This window comes from Patagioenas fasciata, chromosome 1 (assembly GCF_037038585.1).
Source record: "Patagioenas fasciata isolate bPatFas1 chromosome 1, bPatFas1.hap1, whole genome shotgun sequence".
Taxonomy (NCBI): domain Eukaryota; kingdom Metazoa; phylum Chordata; class Aves; order Columbiformes; family Columbidae; genus Patagioenas; species Patagioenas fasciata.
This window is the reverse complement of record NC_092520.1, coordinates 194377054-194392946: the sequence shown is the minus strand read 5'-3', so window position 1 is coordinate 194392946 and position 15893 is coordinate 194377054.

Genomic DNA, 15893 nt, shown 5'->3' with positions numbered 1-15893 from the left:
TGCTTTGCATATTAGAACACATTTTTTAATCACCCATGGTTAGGAAAATAAGTTTCATTTTCAGAAGTACTTAGCAATTTCAATGCCAATAAGGTTCCTTCAGCAGTGTTGTCAAATTCTCCAAATGAGATGAACTTCTAAGATCGGATCCATCTCATTTAACATAGACAATTTGCCTTTAAGTTTCAGGTATATAATGCACCAGACCTGAAATGCTTGCTTCAGTTCCCTCTATAGAGAATACAGAAACCCTGTCATCTCTGCAGCTCTTAAGGAAGAAGGTCCTGTCTTTGTCCTAGGACCACATATTAAAATTCTCTAGGTTCATTGAAAGTAAGATCAGACCCGTGTTCAACATGATGAACCCTAGTGACAGTCAGAGGATATTTGCTTAAACTCAACACTGTCTCAAAGTTCCCTCACATTATGCTCTTGTAGGTGAAAACTGAGGCGAACTGGCAGAGTTTGTTCCTGTTTGCGTTTTGCCTATCCTGAGAGGCTGCATATTTTTAGTTATACATAGGAGACATAAGAATTTTAGAGAATGTTACTGAAAAGACCCTATTTATCTGGACATTCAGTCTCTTTCTCTCATCACTGCTAAACCTACCAGTCTGTGGGAGTTCATACAAAAGATAACAAATGCTGCATCTGCATTTTCACTCAGCTCTAGCTATGCTTCACATTCACCTTTAATATTTAGGAAGAATATATTGCTTCTGAAATGTTTGTGTACCATACAAAGAGAACAAAAGAGCTGAAATACTCTCCTTGGGAATTAGGTCTTTTCTGTAAATGAATGTATTCAAAAAACTAAAGTATGATAATGTCAATTGAAAGGATGCATCTGTTTTCGTTAAAGACAGCTGAATTTGTAATGAAAGTGGAACTATATTCTGAAGACTATTTCAGAATTGTACTGAATTAAAGGCCTTGTTGTAGCTTATTTACTTATTAATTTGATCTATGCTTGTCCTCAATTCTCAGTCAATTAGTTGGAAGGCTCATTTGAGATTTGGACTGTGCCTAAGTAATGATACGTCTGTCATCACTCTCATAGGTGAACTTCTCATGATTCTGGACTTCTTGTTGCATGGTGCCTCTTGTCACATAGTGGCGTTTTGGTATTACTTTAAAAGAAATGAATAGTCTTGTTATTTAGAACAATTGAGTCAGATGAAGTACACAGGAATAGAAAGGGTCTTTCAAATGTTAAGATTTTTGACACTTCACTGGATAAAATGCCAACAGATAAAAGAAAACAGATGTGAGCACTGATCAGAGGAAGAGAGAGTGCTGGTAATCTCACTTTTTTTTTTCCCATACATATATTTTTACCCACTATTGACTGTGTTCATGCTCAGCAAGAGACTCTTACACAAATTACTTCCAAATGCTTAGCAATCACACAAGAAGGTTTTAACCTGCTCCAGGTGGTGAGCACGGGAAGTTGGGGCACAGTACGCATAAGATTCATCTCACCTATTCTTACAGCATACACAGCTATATTGGAGCTAGTCATCATATGTTCCCACTACAACTCTTGAAGGAAGATGAACATCTTCAGGATGTAGCTCATCTAATGTTTATTAAGCTGCTAATTCATGATGAAAATAATGGTTGTAATTGGCTAGAACTACTAGGTCCCAATGACTTTCAAGGAAGTCTAAGCCTATGTGTTGATGTTAAATGACTACTGACCACAGCACAGGGTTATCGCAGGTGTCTTCTTGACAAGTCAATTTTTTTACTAACAGGCTTTCCAAAGGTATTCTATACAGATAATGGTCAAAACTCCTTTTAACTGTCACATGGCAGGGCAGAAGTTAAGGGCTTTTTTCTCCTTCCTAGAAACAAGTTTAAATGTGGTGCAGGGGAGAAAAAGCCTTGTTTAATTTTTGCATTCTTGAGTAAAGAAATAATGGTCAGAGGTGAATTCCTCCAATTCAAGAAGATGGAGCAACTGGCCCTCAGAGCTTCCTGGTACATTTCTGCTATTGTGGGAGAAGCACTTCGGTGCACAGTCAGCATCCTCTGTGCCATTTTTACTTAGTTCTATTCAATACTTTCCACCAAAATTACATTGATTTCTATGTCTTTAAATGGAACTTTAGAAGACATATGGCTTAAAGGATAGCAGTGCTTGCATTCCCCACAGTGTAGTAATACAAACTCTGGACACACGGGTTGTTCTTTGATGACTTACTTTATTAGGTTTCCAAATCATGCTGATGCCCAGAGGGTGTGAATAGAATTGAAATAGCTTTACACTGCCACAGGAGAGTTGGGAAGGCCCCATTTTATGAGGCCGAGGTTAACACTAAAATAACATGTGACAGATGGTCACTTTTTGCTACCCATCTTACTTGACCAGTATTTTTGTAACAGACAGGAGCAATACATTTCTCTTTCCTCAACACAGAATAAATACATAGAAAATATTTTAACTGATGACTTATTTCATCTTTACTGCTTTGAACCACAGCTGAGGAGAAAAAATTTTATACTGACAGGTCAGTAATATCCACAGGAACATTTTCTTCATGAAAACTAGTTGTTGAATAAAAGAACATTTGTCTCATGTCTAAGAGTTTTCTGTTTCTGTACTTACAAATGTATTGCTTTGAGAAAAGTATTCTACCATTTTTGTTTTCAATGTGTAACAAGATTTATGGTAGTTAAGACTAAATTTTTGTTTATTTCAATATCTTTTTTTTTTGACAGTGGCCAGTGGCAGACACACGGGAAAAGATAGTCAGAAACTTGATAGATAGTGAATGCTCCTTCTGCTCATTTACTTTCTCAGTTTCTGGAAAAGAGAGGTTTATGAGTTTCTAAACTGGATTTTTCATCTAGACTTTCATGGCCAAGATTTATTCCATGAATTTGTTTAATCCTCTTTTCAATCAGTTCATATTCTGACTGTGACAACATGCTGTGGCAATGCATTCCACAGTTCAATTACATATTATGGGAAAAAATTGCTTCGTTTTGCTTATTTTAGGTTTGCAGCCTTATAATTGCATTGAATAGTCACCATACTTTCATGTTACAAGAAACAGTGAATAATCACTGTCTGTTTAGCTCCTCCATAGCCCTCACATCACTTAGAAAACTGATCATATAAACCTATGCCCATTTTAGTTCATTTATTTTTATTCCAGTTTAGCTTGTGCGATAGTCTGCAACTTTTTTTCTCTTCTCTCGAAGTATTTCATTATTTGAAGTCATAGTCGAATGGCATTAAGAGCCACAGCCTACTAAGATGGGTCTTTGATGAGACAGTCTCCTCCACTCATATTCTCAACCAGTTTGCTTATATATGTCCTCTGAATTTAGTGAGAATAGCAGGTTTTTAATTACCTTCTAACAATAAATGTTTGATCCAAGTGTACAGCCTATAGTATGGTTTACCCTAAGCCTCAATAACACCTGAAACACGTATCAGGCAAATTCCTATGGTTATGGCTCAGCACTTTCACAGTTTGCTTGGTCCAGTCTTTCAATCAAGATTACTTGAATCATCCACATACTTCCAAGCAAACAAACCAAAACAGCTCATAGTGACTTTTTCAAAATCTTGAAATCTTTCTTCTTGATGAAGAGGATTTAAAAATCTCCCTCTCACAAAGCCGATTCTGGTACTCTCAGGAAGAAAGTATTTTCAAAACATTTTTCTTGTCCCATGCCAAGAAATGCCCCATGCCATTCCTCCTCCTTTCGCCACAGTTCTTAATTCTCTGCCTTCAGTGCTATCCTTCTCAGCAATCCTTTATTTCTTTAAGCCTCTTTATTATCCTCAGGTTTCTTCTCAGTTCAGACCTCCTGCTTTTTTCCAGACCTCTCCAAAAATTTTTTTTCCAGGATGGGAAATACATGGTATAATCTTTTATGTTGTAGTGGAGAAACTTACTTGAAAAAGAAGGAAACACCTACTTGAAAGATTGCACAGATATCCATCAAAAAGCACAAAGTACATTGTTAGGGTGCAAAACATACATCTTTTTCCAGGAATAAAAAAGTATTCCTCTCAGAACTACTTTAGACAGATGTTCAGATAGGCATAACAAGCCTCTGAGAGGAAAGAGACATCACCAGCTTACTCAAGCATCAGCAGTTTGAGTAAAGCCTGCAATGCAGCCCTACCACCCATTAGTTATTCTGCTTAGCAAGGTGCTCACAGGTCGCTTTGAGTTCAGACTATAATGTTTTACAGTATGCACAGTTTTTGCAAGTGTTGAAACTCAGACTATGATAATCCACCATCAACATTTGAATAACCCTTCATATTCCCATAACAAAGATGGACTTGTTCTCAACATCAATGTTAAAATTTCCATCACCTCAAGACCTCCCCCGTCAGTGAAGTCTGTCAAACAGATTTGGTTTTATATCTTTGTACATTGCTTTACTTTTTTTCAGAGTTCAGGATCTAAGACTTGCTATCAAATTCATTCTCTACACTCATAGTTTCTGTAATTATTTGAGTTATGTTATATTATGGATGGTCTGTATTTTTGGCATCATTAGGGAGGAGAGAAAATGAAAGAGAGCAAAGCAGCAGATTCTCGTTCTAGCAATGAGATTGTGTATAAGTAGTGCAAATTACAACTAAGGAAATAAGTGAAATTACAGATACCTATAATAGTGTGCAAATAAACTAGATGAAATCACCATAATAATGTTGCAATGAAAACATCACTGCACTTCAAAAGCTAAGATTGTGCCTTGTCATATTTCCCATTCTTTTCCTTTTCATTGTAGTGTTTTAAAGAACTTTTTTTTATTTTCATATAAATGCAGTCTGAATATTTCTAGATCACAATAGCTCCTATTATTCCATTATTTTCATGCTGTAGGAATGAAAGAGTCAATAAAAAGTCAACAGTAAATAATTAGTTTCTTTTTCAGAAGGGAAGGGAGAGAAGTTTTGATATTAGCATGTCAATGTTTGCTATTTTTAATCAGAAATAATTTCTTGCCCATTACTAGGCTGTATTCAGAAGACATTCAATAAAATTTCTTTTCTGCTGAATTTTTTCAGTCAATCTTAAACAAAAATGGATGCACAAGAAAGCTTATTTTAACAGGAGAACACTAGACAATACAGTAGACCAGCTGGTGTTCTTGCCCGGCCATGCCAGGTTGAAATTAGCTCAGTTAGCTAACAGGCAGCTTAGTTCAGCTGCTCAGACCTTCAGACTCAAACTGTAACAAAAGAGACAGAGAATGAAGAATGGGAAGGCCTAGAATGGGACTCATCTCAACCAGCTTCATGTATTGGACTGCAAACACAGTGGCTTCTGAATGATCCAGCTGTTCCAGACTCTCTTTACAAGCAGCGAGAATAATGGACACATTTTGGAGCAATTTTAAATATCCAATTTAACCTAAAAATTACAGTCTGGATTCTACTTGATGCACTGCCCGGATCTCCCTTGACTTAAACAGGACTCTGTGTGCATATTTCAGGCACTGATGGATCTCACCATCTCTGCTTGCCCTTTTTAACATGCAAAAGCACAGGGAACAGAAGCTGGTAAGCATTTCTGCTGTCACAGTCTGTGGAATGAAGGATGATTGATTGCCATTTTCAGTCAATCTATTTTGGAAAAATAAATGTTAAAAAGGAGATGGTTTATACTTTATTAACTAAATATGTGTAGTTTTGTAGTTAAAATTGGACTAAAATTATCTACCTGTTTTGGGGGAAAACAACAACAACAACAACAAAAAAGTGAAGAAAAATTACCCTATCTCTTTTTTTCAAAATGTATTTGGAGAACTCAGCTGCAGAGACAGACAGACAAAAAAAAAATCTGTGATAATGCAGGGAAAGGGGATCCAAATGGATTCACACACTGAAACAGAAGCAGAACAGGATCCCAGTCCTTGAAGGTGTGTTAGGTTACGGATGTGTGAGGGAGGCTTCTACAAAGGCCACAGGGCTGAAGGCTGGCAGTTGTACATCTTAAGCATCAGAATTGAGATGGACTCATGATGGTTGTTTTACCTTGATCTCAGAGCACAAAATTAGGGTGATCAAAATGCCAAGGGGTTATAATTCAATCAAGCAGTGTTACTTTACTAATTTGTCCATAAACGGCACGTGGTAGAGAGAGAGAGTAAGAAAAAGAAAAGGGAAAAGGGAAAAGAAACAGGGAAAAACAAAAGTAAAGATGAGAAATGAGGTTGCGTTTATCACCAGTCGAGTTCCAAAGGCGTCCCTCTGGTCTGTGGTCCCGTGGAGTCCTGCCAGTCCACCGTCACAGTTCAGGATCCTCTGGCAAGAATATCTTCAACGGTGTTCATTCTGGAGTCATCTCTTATGCTTCTTCACTCCCACTCGCTCCCATTGTTTTAGGCCAATCTCCACCTTGATTTCGCAACCCAGGCTCGTACTGCGTAGGCTCGAAAGATTCACGCTTTCTTTTGCCAACGCTTACGTGGCCAGCATTCAAGGGTCTTTCTCTGATCCATTGGGTGACCTCGGAACCCCTGGCGAGCTTCTGGGTATGCTGCTTTTCCTTGGCCATTGTTTGAGGGAGCAGGTGGGGGACACGTGTGACTGAGGCTGTAGGTGAGAACACATCTTCTGGATGGCAGTTATTGTCCCTATGTTGAAGAGACCCTCATAACAATAGCACAGCAGCCATTGTTAGTAGCAGCCCCCCTGAATCGGAGAAACAGTGCAACACAATGCTTCTCCTCAGGCCTCTCACCAAGTCATTGTCCATGTGTTCTTTCTGTCAGGGCTTCAGTTCTCTAAGTTCTTGATGGTGATGTTCAGGCAAATACTGCTCCATCTTCGGACCGACTCTCACAGGCTCGAAGACCTGGCCTGCAGTGGTTGTGTCTGGAAGCACTACTGCAGCCCTCCATGGACCGCGTTGCCTCCCTCTTGGCATACACAAGGTGTTATGATCACCACAGCATGCAGGCTCACGTCCCGGCCACCTGAGAAATATCCTGCATCAGCACTGCACAACAGTTAACGTAAATAAATGCATTTTCACCAATAGGTAACAGCTTTCAAGCTCAGGAAGCACCAGTGGAGAAAACCTGGCTCTGTTTACATACAAATTTGTACAGCAGCATCGTATTTTTGTTCAGTTGTTTTTTGAAGCCCATCTATTTACTTCCCTGTTGCTGAATGTTTGTGAAGTATTTTAATATCTGATTCCATTATGCAGTGTATTTTATTTTTAGTTAGTATTTGAGGTAATAAAATAAATAAAGGAAACTAATGCATGGCATTTACTGACTTAATGTTGCGGAAAACTGAAGATTTAGTGCCCTTCAAAGTAAATATGGGTTTTGGCTTTAAGTCAGCAAAATATTAACTCTCATGTCAGTACGTCTTGATGTTCATTGCTTACTTTAAGGAAAGCCAATTTCAACTTAATCTGGTTTACAAAGAAAACTGCATTCCTGTTACAGTTAAATAATTTTATTTCAGCATCATAATAAAAAGCAGCCTTTTTGGAGAATCCAGCGGTGTAAATTTTCATGATTATATCTTAGCCTCATGAGAATTGTTGTTTTCTCCTCCTGGAGTCATGTTATTATGGTATCTCATCTTTGTTCTGTTAAAATAAAATGAATCATCCACACTTGTGGTTGCAGAAAAAATACTTGAAAATATGAATCTTACATGCTCAAAACACAAAAGTTAAATAAAATGAGCCTGCAATTTGTTTATGTTTTCAGTCCCTAATTTTTAAGCCAGTACCATAATTTTTTGACACTAGAGATTGCAATTGGAAATAACAGGTCCTGTTTTAAAACTATTTTTAAAAACAACAGTTAAGAAATATATGGGCTTTGTCAACATAAATTATTTCAGAGATTAAAATATTTATTTTGAAAACCTGTATTTGGAGTAAGAATGTATACAACAGGTTAGACCCTGGCATTTTGGAATATCCAAGACACTAGAACTAAAATGTGTTATTCAAGTACACCATTCTTTAACAGTGAAAATGAAGGGGTACATGACACTGACAAAATTCTAAATCTTGGCCGTAAAATGTAAGTGAACAAAATCTTAGGAACTTCATACAGCCTCTACTCAGAAAATCTTCCATTACTTTTCTTAGAAATGAAGTCTTTGTATTACCAATTGAAATAAAAATAACATAAGTTAATTAATACTCAGACTGTTGCATGTTGCCTATCAAGTTACTGTCCTCTGAATGGTTTGCTAAAAACTTCCTGGTAGGGCTCTCCTGGCCAGAAAGGTGTTACAGAAAGACTAACTTAAGTGTATTGGAGGGAGTTGTTTTACCAGTGTACATGAATGAGAGCTAAAAATCTGCTCTTCATGTCTCCTTCAAGCTTCACCTCAAGTGAGAGTTTTATAAGCACCCAACAGCGGTATAAGGATGGGCACTAGCATCCTAGTTTTGGCCTTGAAGAGCACTTATCCTTTTAGCCTTACACTATGAAGTAATGATCAGGCTCAATGAATGAAATGTACCTCAGATAGCACATATCCTCCTCACGTGCATAATGGATCAAACACCTAGGCTAGGAGATGATTATTTTTTTTTTAAATCAATTGAGTAAATGAGGCATCAGGAAATCCTGGCATTAGAAAGTGAAATTTTGTAGCGTAATCAGCTAACAAAGGAAAGTATAATAGTTAATGGAAAGCAGAATATGAAAGCATAATTAAATCTGGCATGCATATTGTCAAGTCAGATTATCACTGGGTTATGGAAAAATGTGGTAGAGAGTCATTTATGAAGGGCACAGCATAGCCTTAGTCTTCCTTTCAAGTCTTTATAAAATTAAAGCAAGATTGTGTTTTATTTAGACTGGCACTGTTCCTAGAAAGCACTAGTTGTGCGGCACGGAGCCTGAAATAGTGGGGTTTTATTTGTACTCAAAGCTCTAGAGTATTGTCTGTTCAATCACTTATGGATCAGGCAGCTCAGTAGCTTTCATAAGTACTTGAACAGTGTGAATAAATTCTACTGACAATGCTGACAGCTCCATACCCTGTCTATGAAAGGCCTGAAAGGCTTTAAACTTTTGCTTTTTCATTCATTGAAGGGTGGTCCTTGTGAACAATACATTGGTCTCCATACTTTACAAGGTTCCCCCCTTCTTCCCCCGCACAAAACTTTTTTTGGCAAAATTAAATAAGCTTCCTACTATTACTTTCTAAAGAAAGCACTTTAAATCAATCTGTCTCTAAATATAATTTAGAAGACGAAATGAAACCTATGTGAGCACAATAAAGTGTTGTTCTTAATAAATTCCAAGCTGGCAGGGGTCCAGTTCCTCTGGTATCTCTAATCCTTTCCAAGTTTGCTCCAGGCAGAAATAAAAATACAACAGAATTTTCTTAAAATAGTATTTCATCTACCATTTCCAGAGAACTTCCAGATTCAGGCATTCTTTAAAACAACTATGTTTTTATTTTTTGTTTTATGGAATTATTTTTTAATTCCCCACTAAACTATTTTCCTTCTCCTATATAAAAATTGCTTTAAGATGAAGTTACCATCATTTCTGTATAGCTGACCATTCAGAGTATTAAAGAGGGAGGGACAAACTTAACCATAAAGACACAACAGTTGCAAGTTACTGCAATTAAGGAAATAAAAGCAAATACATCGATAGCTCTGAGGCAATTACTCTTTTTCATGAAGATTTTAACCATTGGCCATTTTTGCACTCCAGAGGGAGATGTAATAGGAACACCTCATACATTTATCACCAGCTTATCTACCTGCCTTCTTTCATTTCTTACAGACATGCCTTGATGAAAAACATGTATTTATATATCTTTTAGTGAAAGGGACCAGCAGTACTTTGACAGTACATAGCGTTTTTAAGAGCTTCCAAAGTCTCACAATACCATAGTATTCAACTGTCACTCCTCACGTTCAATACAGCAGGAATTCCAAATTTTGTGCACAGAGGATTACACTCTCAGTTTCCCAGAGGGTAAATAGGTCAATTTAATCTGCATGCAAATTCAGAAATCTTATTATGCAGGAACCTATCTCTACATTTTTGAAACAAGGAGAACAGTTTTATCTATGTAATTCTATTTACAGGAGAAATTTAGGAGCTAATGTCATCTTAGTTACTCATTTTCCTCCTCTCTTTTACAGCATAGGACAGCAGAAGTTAATCTCATCCTCTAATTTGCTCTTTTGATCTTAACTCATTGCTGCATTGGTGGACAGTATGTTGATATTTCTGCTTTCCCCTGAGCTAAACCTCTAGTATTTTGTGTGAAAATCCATAACATCTGCCTCTGGGTTCAGGTTTGCAAGCTTCTGGAAAGTAAATTTGCTTCCTAATTTTTCTGTTAATCAATAAATGATAGAAGTATTGTACTTCCTTGAAAGATGTCACACCTGCCTATAAGCAAAACAGATAGACCATTTTTCCATGCACTGGAGTGAAAAAGATTAAATAATTGTGTCACACTGTGCTTCATCCATCTTTCCACTGTGCCCACCAGGTTTTTCACCTTATTTAATAGTTTCACTGTGAAACTTGGGTGTATACGTTGGCTTCTTGCATTATGTATTTATACCTAGTCACAAGTGCATACACACGTGTTTGCATGTCATTCCCAGAACAATGAGTCGGTGGCCACTGTTTACCACCTTTTCAATGACAAATAGAAATGAAGAAATGAGGCAAAACCACAGCACCATGAATGCCAGAATGCATTTTTACTGTCAGCTCTTGGACCAATATCTGAATAACTACACTGTGATAAGAATGAAATACCAAATGTGCAAAGCCAGAGCTCCACATAGTCGTAAAGTGGAAGCAGAAAGAATTGTCAGAGCCCTAGTCTAAGGCCACAGTCTGTTGATTATTGTTCTGTTGTGAAAAACAGACAAAAACGTAAGCTTGTACAGCATATGAAAACACACATCAAATTGCTGGCAGCATTTCAGCTTCCAAATGTAGCAAATGTTGAAACATACTTAAATTTGCTTCTCAGTCTTTAAATCCTGCTTCATCTTCTGTCATTTGTATGACAGGAGGGACTGAAATTTTTGACAGCTGAAATAGGTGCCTGTGCTCTACACCCAGAGCTGATCCAACAGCAGCTGAATTCAAAGGACATATTTCCCCTGACTTCAGTGGGAGTTGGGTGACACCTGGTATCAAATGAAAACCCAATTATGAGGGGATACAGCCTGAGTAATTAGCTCACGAGTGCATTTACCTGAGAAAATCCTCTCATTCCCCCTGCTCTCCCCTCGGTCAGCCATGAGAAGCAAATCAGTCAGGAAGCCTGGATCCCACAGAAACGTCACTTTCATTAAGGCTTTTGGTCTGCTGATAGTTCACTCCTAACCTCTAAATCATTAATGTTGCATCAGAAACTGTCCTTCGCCTTCTTGGCAAAACTTCTCTGTAATGGTAATGAATGAGCTTGTCACTGTTGTGCTTGCACAGGAGGACCCTGACAGTGATGGGCCAGCACGTGTATGACTGTCCCAGCAGCATCTCCCCTCTGAACCCATCCCAACCCCACTAAAACTCTCCTGAGAGGATTTTAGCAGCAGGAGAGGGGATTTTGCTCATTATTTACTACCTACATGTCCACATCTTTACACTATTGTGCCTATATTTTTGAGGTAGACAATGTCAAGTTAATAGGTGAAAAAAAAATCTTCACCCTATTGGAAAAATTCTGATAATTATGTTTTTCTCAGAGAGGCTCGTTATGAAAATATGAAATGGTGAGTGGTTTTGTGGTTAGGTTTGGTTTTCAAATAGCGTGGAAATTAATACATTCTTTTTATTTGACTCCAACATTGAAAGACCGCTGTAGAGCTGCAGTTCCTAATGTGACAGGCTTTCACAGGCTCTTCACCATTATACATGCACAACTTAATGTCAGTTGTGTGCAAACTCTCCTTTTAAACCCAGCAAATCCACAACTTCAATCCCTGCAGGTATACCTTGAGAAAATTCATATATATATATATTCAAATAGCAAAATATATAGGAATTGGATGTATAACAGGAAGTTTGAAAACTGCAGTTTGGGAAAATCCAAAACATGCTTGTGGCTGCCTGGGTGGGCCCTTGGCACCACAGGTGCTGGGCAGGTGGAGATCCCTGGGCTGCCAGGTCCTGGTTCCCAGATACTGACCCCTCTCAGAGATCTGAGATAACTGGCACAGTTGTTTACCAGAAATTTTTAATTCTACAGAGCTAGCCTTGCCCAATGGAAACATCGCTAGAAATTTTTTGTTCCATGTTAATCACCTGTGATGAGGTGCTATATGGAAAATCATGAAGGTACTTGGCAGATCTCTGGATGCAGACAGAGCCAGGAGTCCCAGTACATGACTCCCTGCTCCATCCTCAGGCACAACCACCTGAAGTATAAACACAGAGATATTTTAAGAGGTTATTATTCATGTAAAGACAACTGTCCTGTTCATAGCAATTTTAAAAGCCCAATTATTTTGCCAGTAAGATCTTCATAAGAAGCATTAAGTGGGTCTATATTTCTATATTGGTTTAGAGGACAGAACTGAGAGAAGCATTGAAACGAGCAAAGTCTATAGGTTGTGGCTTATGGTATTTTGGGTGGTTATCAGCATACATAATTAAATGTAGTGTTGGGAGGAGCTAATTATTCACAATGTTCACCTCTCAAGCTAGTTCATTTTGTGGTTTAAGATGCCACAGTTAATTTCAGCAAAATACGGGATGAACAGCTCATGACTGGGCTGTATGTATGACACATACTGTACAGTGATAAGATTTGGAATAAGTTAATTAGCAGCTACTGACACGACCAAATGATGTGCACACTCTGCAGTCATCTTATTTCTACCCTTTCTTTCATCTTTGATATTCCACTTGTGTATGATATTGACAAAGTTATGAAAATGTTGTGATGGTCTGATTGAAGAGACTGGGACATAGAAAGAGAGAATATATAATAACGAGGCATGTTAGGTCTCCATTTTCCTTTGTCTTTTAAAATATTTTTTCTGAATACTTTCTGGAGGAGTTTCCTTTTAACACAGAAAATAAACATGCCATACAGTTCACACATGATGTGTCAACCTTTTCTGTAACTCCTTGGGTTGTTGTCTTACAACTCCTATGTCAATTAACACACTAGTGTCATCTTTGGATGATTTTGAACTTACAGTTTAATAAAGAAGTCTTCCCTTTTGATCAGGTCTTGCTCTGTAGAATATCCAATTCTGAAGAAAAAATGAACATTATATTCTGCTGATAGTAAACATATGTACAGTTTATTTTCTTTGTCCTTAACAGAAGTAATAATTTTTAATTATTAGTCACCCACAGTGAAAAAGAAGAAAATGCATAGTCATTTCTAAATCTAAATAGACTGTATTGTGTTTTCTGATATCTGATGACCTGTTCATAGAACAAAACAGAAACGGAGCAAGTCTGCAGGGTTTGTGGTCTCAAAACAGCTGTTAGTTGCAATCACTGTCTGCTAACAAGTAATGCACTGAGTATCCAATAGTGTGTAACTTAATTTGCGTATCTCTCTCTGTCATCTGGTTCTTGGACCTATAGACCTATTATTTGAAACTGTCACAGAGGAGTCTCCCATACATCTTTATTTTTATTCTCTCAGATTTCTGGTGGGGAAAAACAGTGTTATATCTCTGTCAAATAAATTAGTTATGTTGCAGGCACAATAATATGACAGAAAACTAATACAGAAAAGCAGGCAGAGTAATGTTCTTAAGTCCTCGTTGGCCTGGAGCAGATTAACTTATTAAGGAAATTCGTATTTTCTGTCTCATGTAAGTGTTTTGTTTTGTTTTTTTCATTTTTTTGATGAGAACCACCATGTTTGAAGAATGTCAATATGAACACAATCCATTGCTACTGTCAAGACTTTCAACACCTAAAATACTAAGGTTGTGGCTTTTGTCCTTTCCATTAAAACAGGGCTTTTTTCTCCACAACTAATCAATATTAAGAAAAATAATCTACAGTACTGGTACTAGGCTTTCGATTTCATGAGACAGTCATTTTAAAGTTGCTCTGCAATAACTTCCTATTTAAAACAGGATGCCTACTTTTCCTTTATTTTCATCGTTTTGCAATATCTTTCCCTTACACCCTGAAACCAAACCTTTTCATTTATTTAATTGTGAAAACTAAGAGGTATTCTAGAACAGGTACACACAGATTCTTAGGGGGTCATTTGCTTTCTAATTATTGCTTTCACTCTATGGACTACATTTACATGAACCTACATAAAGCTGAGATCAGTAACCATTTTCAGTTATGCCCAACTTGTGTCTATATCACACTATGTGTTATAAACCATCTTCTGGAGGGGTGATCTCACTAGTTATAATTTAAGGTGTGGTTTTTTACTTAGTTGATGAGCACAGAGCTAAAATAAACAATATCAGTGACATTTTTTTGAGAAAGCAGGAAACTAGCCTTCAGTACCATGTAAGTCAAACAACTATGTCATGAAACAAAGCGTGAGGAGTTAGGATGAGCGTCACTTCAATTAATAATTTAAAATTAACCCTTCAGGCACAGTTCCACTGTTGACACACAGGTATTTATTTAGTCCCATTTGAAATGCCTAAACTTAAATGTCTAAACCTATACAGTAGTTATAGGAGACCCATGCCTTTCTGGTGTCATGGCTGGCAATCAGACAAGATTTAGGTATCTCAAATGGCACTGAATGTCTGTGGTGAGCAACAGAATCAAGACTTTGTCCGAGTTAGACAGCCTAAAATAGCGGGCAATAGTCTGAGGAATGAGGGAGTCCTCCAGCAGGGCTAATTGCTCACTGTTGATAGCAAAGAGAGCTCAGGTGATAACTTAGATGACATCCAGAACAAAATCCATTTTAGCTATACTGTCAGCTCACCCTAAAACAGAGTCAGCTGGCCAAGTGAATTGTTCTCAAGGTTCCCTGGATTGTATTGCCTAGATCTCTACCAACTGTAATGAAGACCTTGACATCTCACCCACATGGAGACATCTGAATGCAGATGCTTTAAGGGGCAAGCTCAGTTCCATTCTTCACTTATATAGAGCAAGGTTTATCCAACCTTTGTGACTCACTTTCTCTGCCAGGAAAGCTTTCCATTATTTCATTTTTTTTGTGTACAACACTGTTCTACTTTATGAACTTCAAATTATTATTCGAACACTTAAAGTTGTAATCATTTTAGTTTTCTCCTGGCACTGTTTGGTTTCATGTCTGTCCCTTCCAGCTACTCAGTAATTCCATTCTTCCATGACACCCCAGCTGTGTTCTGGAGCAAACTCCTATCAGCAGCACTGTGCAGCTCTCCTCCCACCACGAAGGGACACCTTCTCCACAGAGGAGTTGCATGTTTTCTTTTCCTTTCCTTAGCCTCCACTATGAGGGTTAGTTTTGAAATCTAGGTGAAGAAAACATCTACAATACTCCATGAACAGAAGAAAAGACAAATAAAGAAGTTTAGAAACAGTATAACTCTGGAAAAATTACAGACAGGAAATGCTGAAATTGTCATTTAAATAGGGGAACAAAAGCATATATAGAGTGGGAGGAAAGTTGGTTGTTTGTTTTTTTCTGGTGGTTTGATTTGTGCCTCTGACTGTCATATGCTTAGGATATTTAGCACTTAGATAATTACTATACCGATAAAATAAAATGATGCATGGGAGCACTCTGATTTGGACCTGGGTTCAATATTTCTGAAAGGCCAAAGCTTCACTACAGAGCACGGTGTATAAGAAAACTTAGACATTTTTACACGTAGAGGCAAGGTGAGTTCAGTTTGAGAAAAACGTAGGCACTTCAGGTAGATATAGTTAGTCTTTCTAACTCCATTACTGGATGGGAGTTGCTTCATTATGATTACTGAGATTCTTGAAAGAATGGA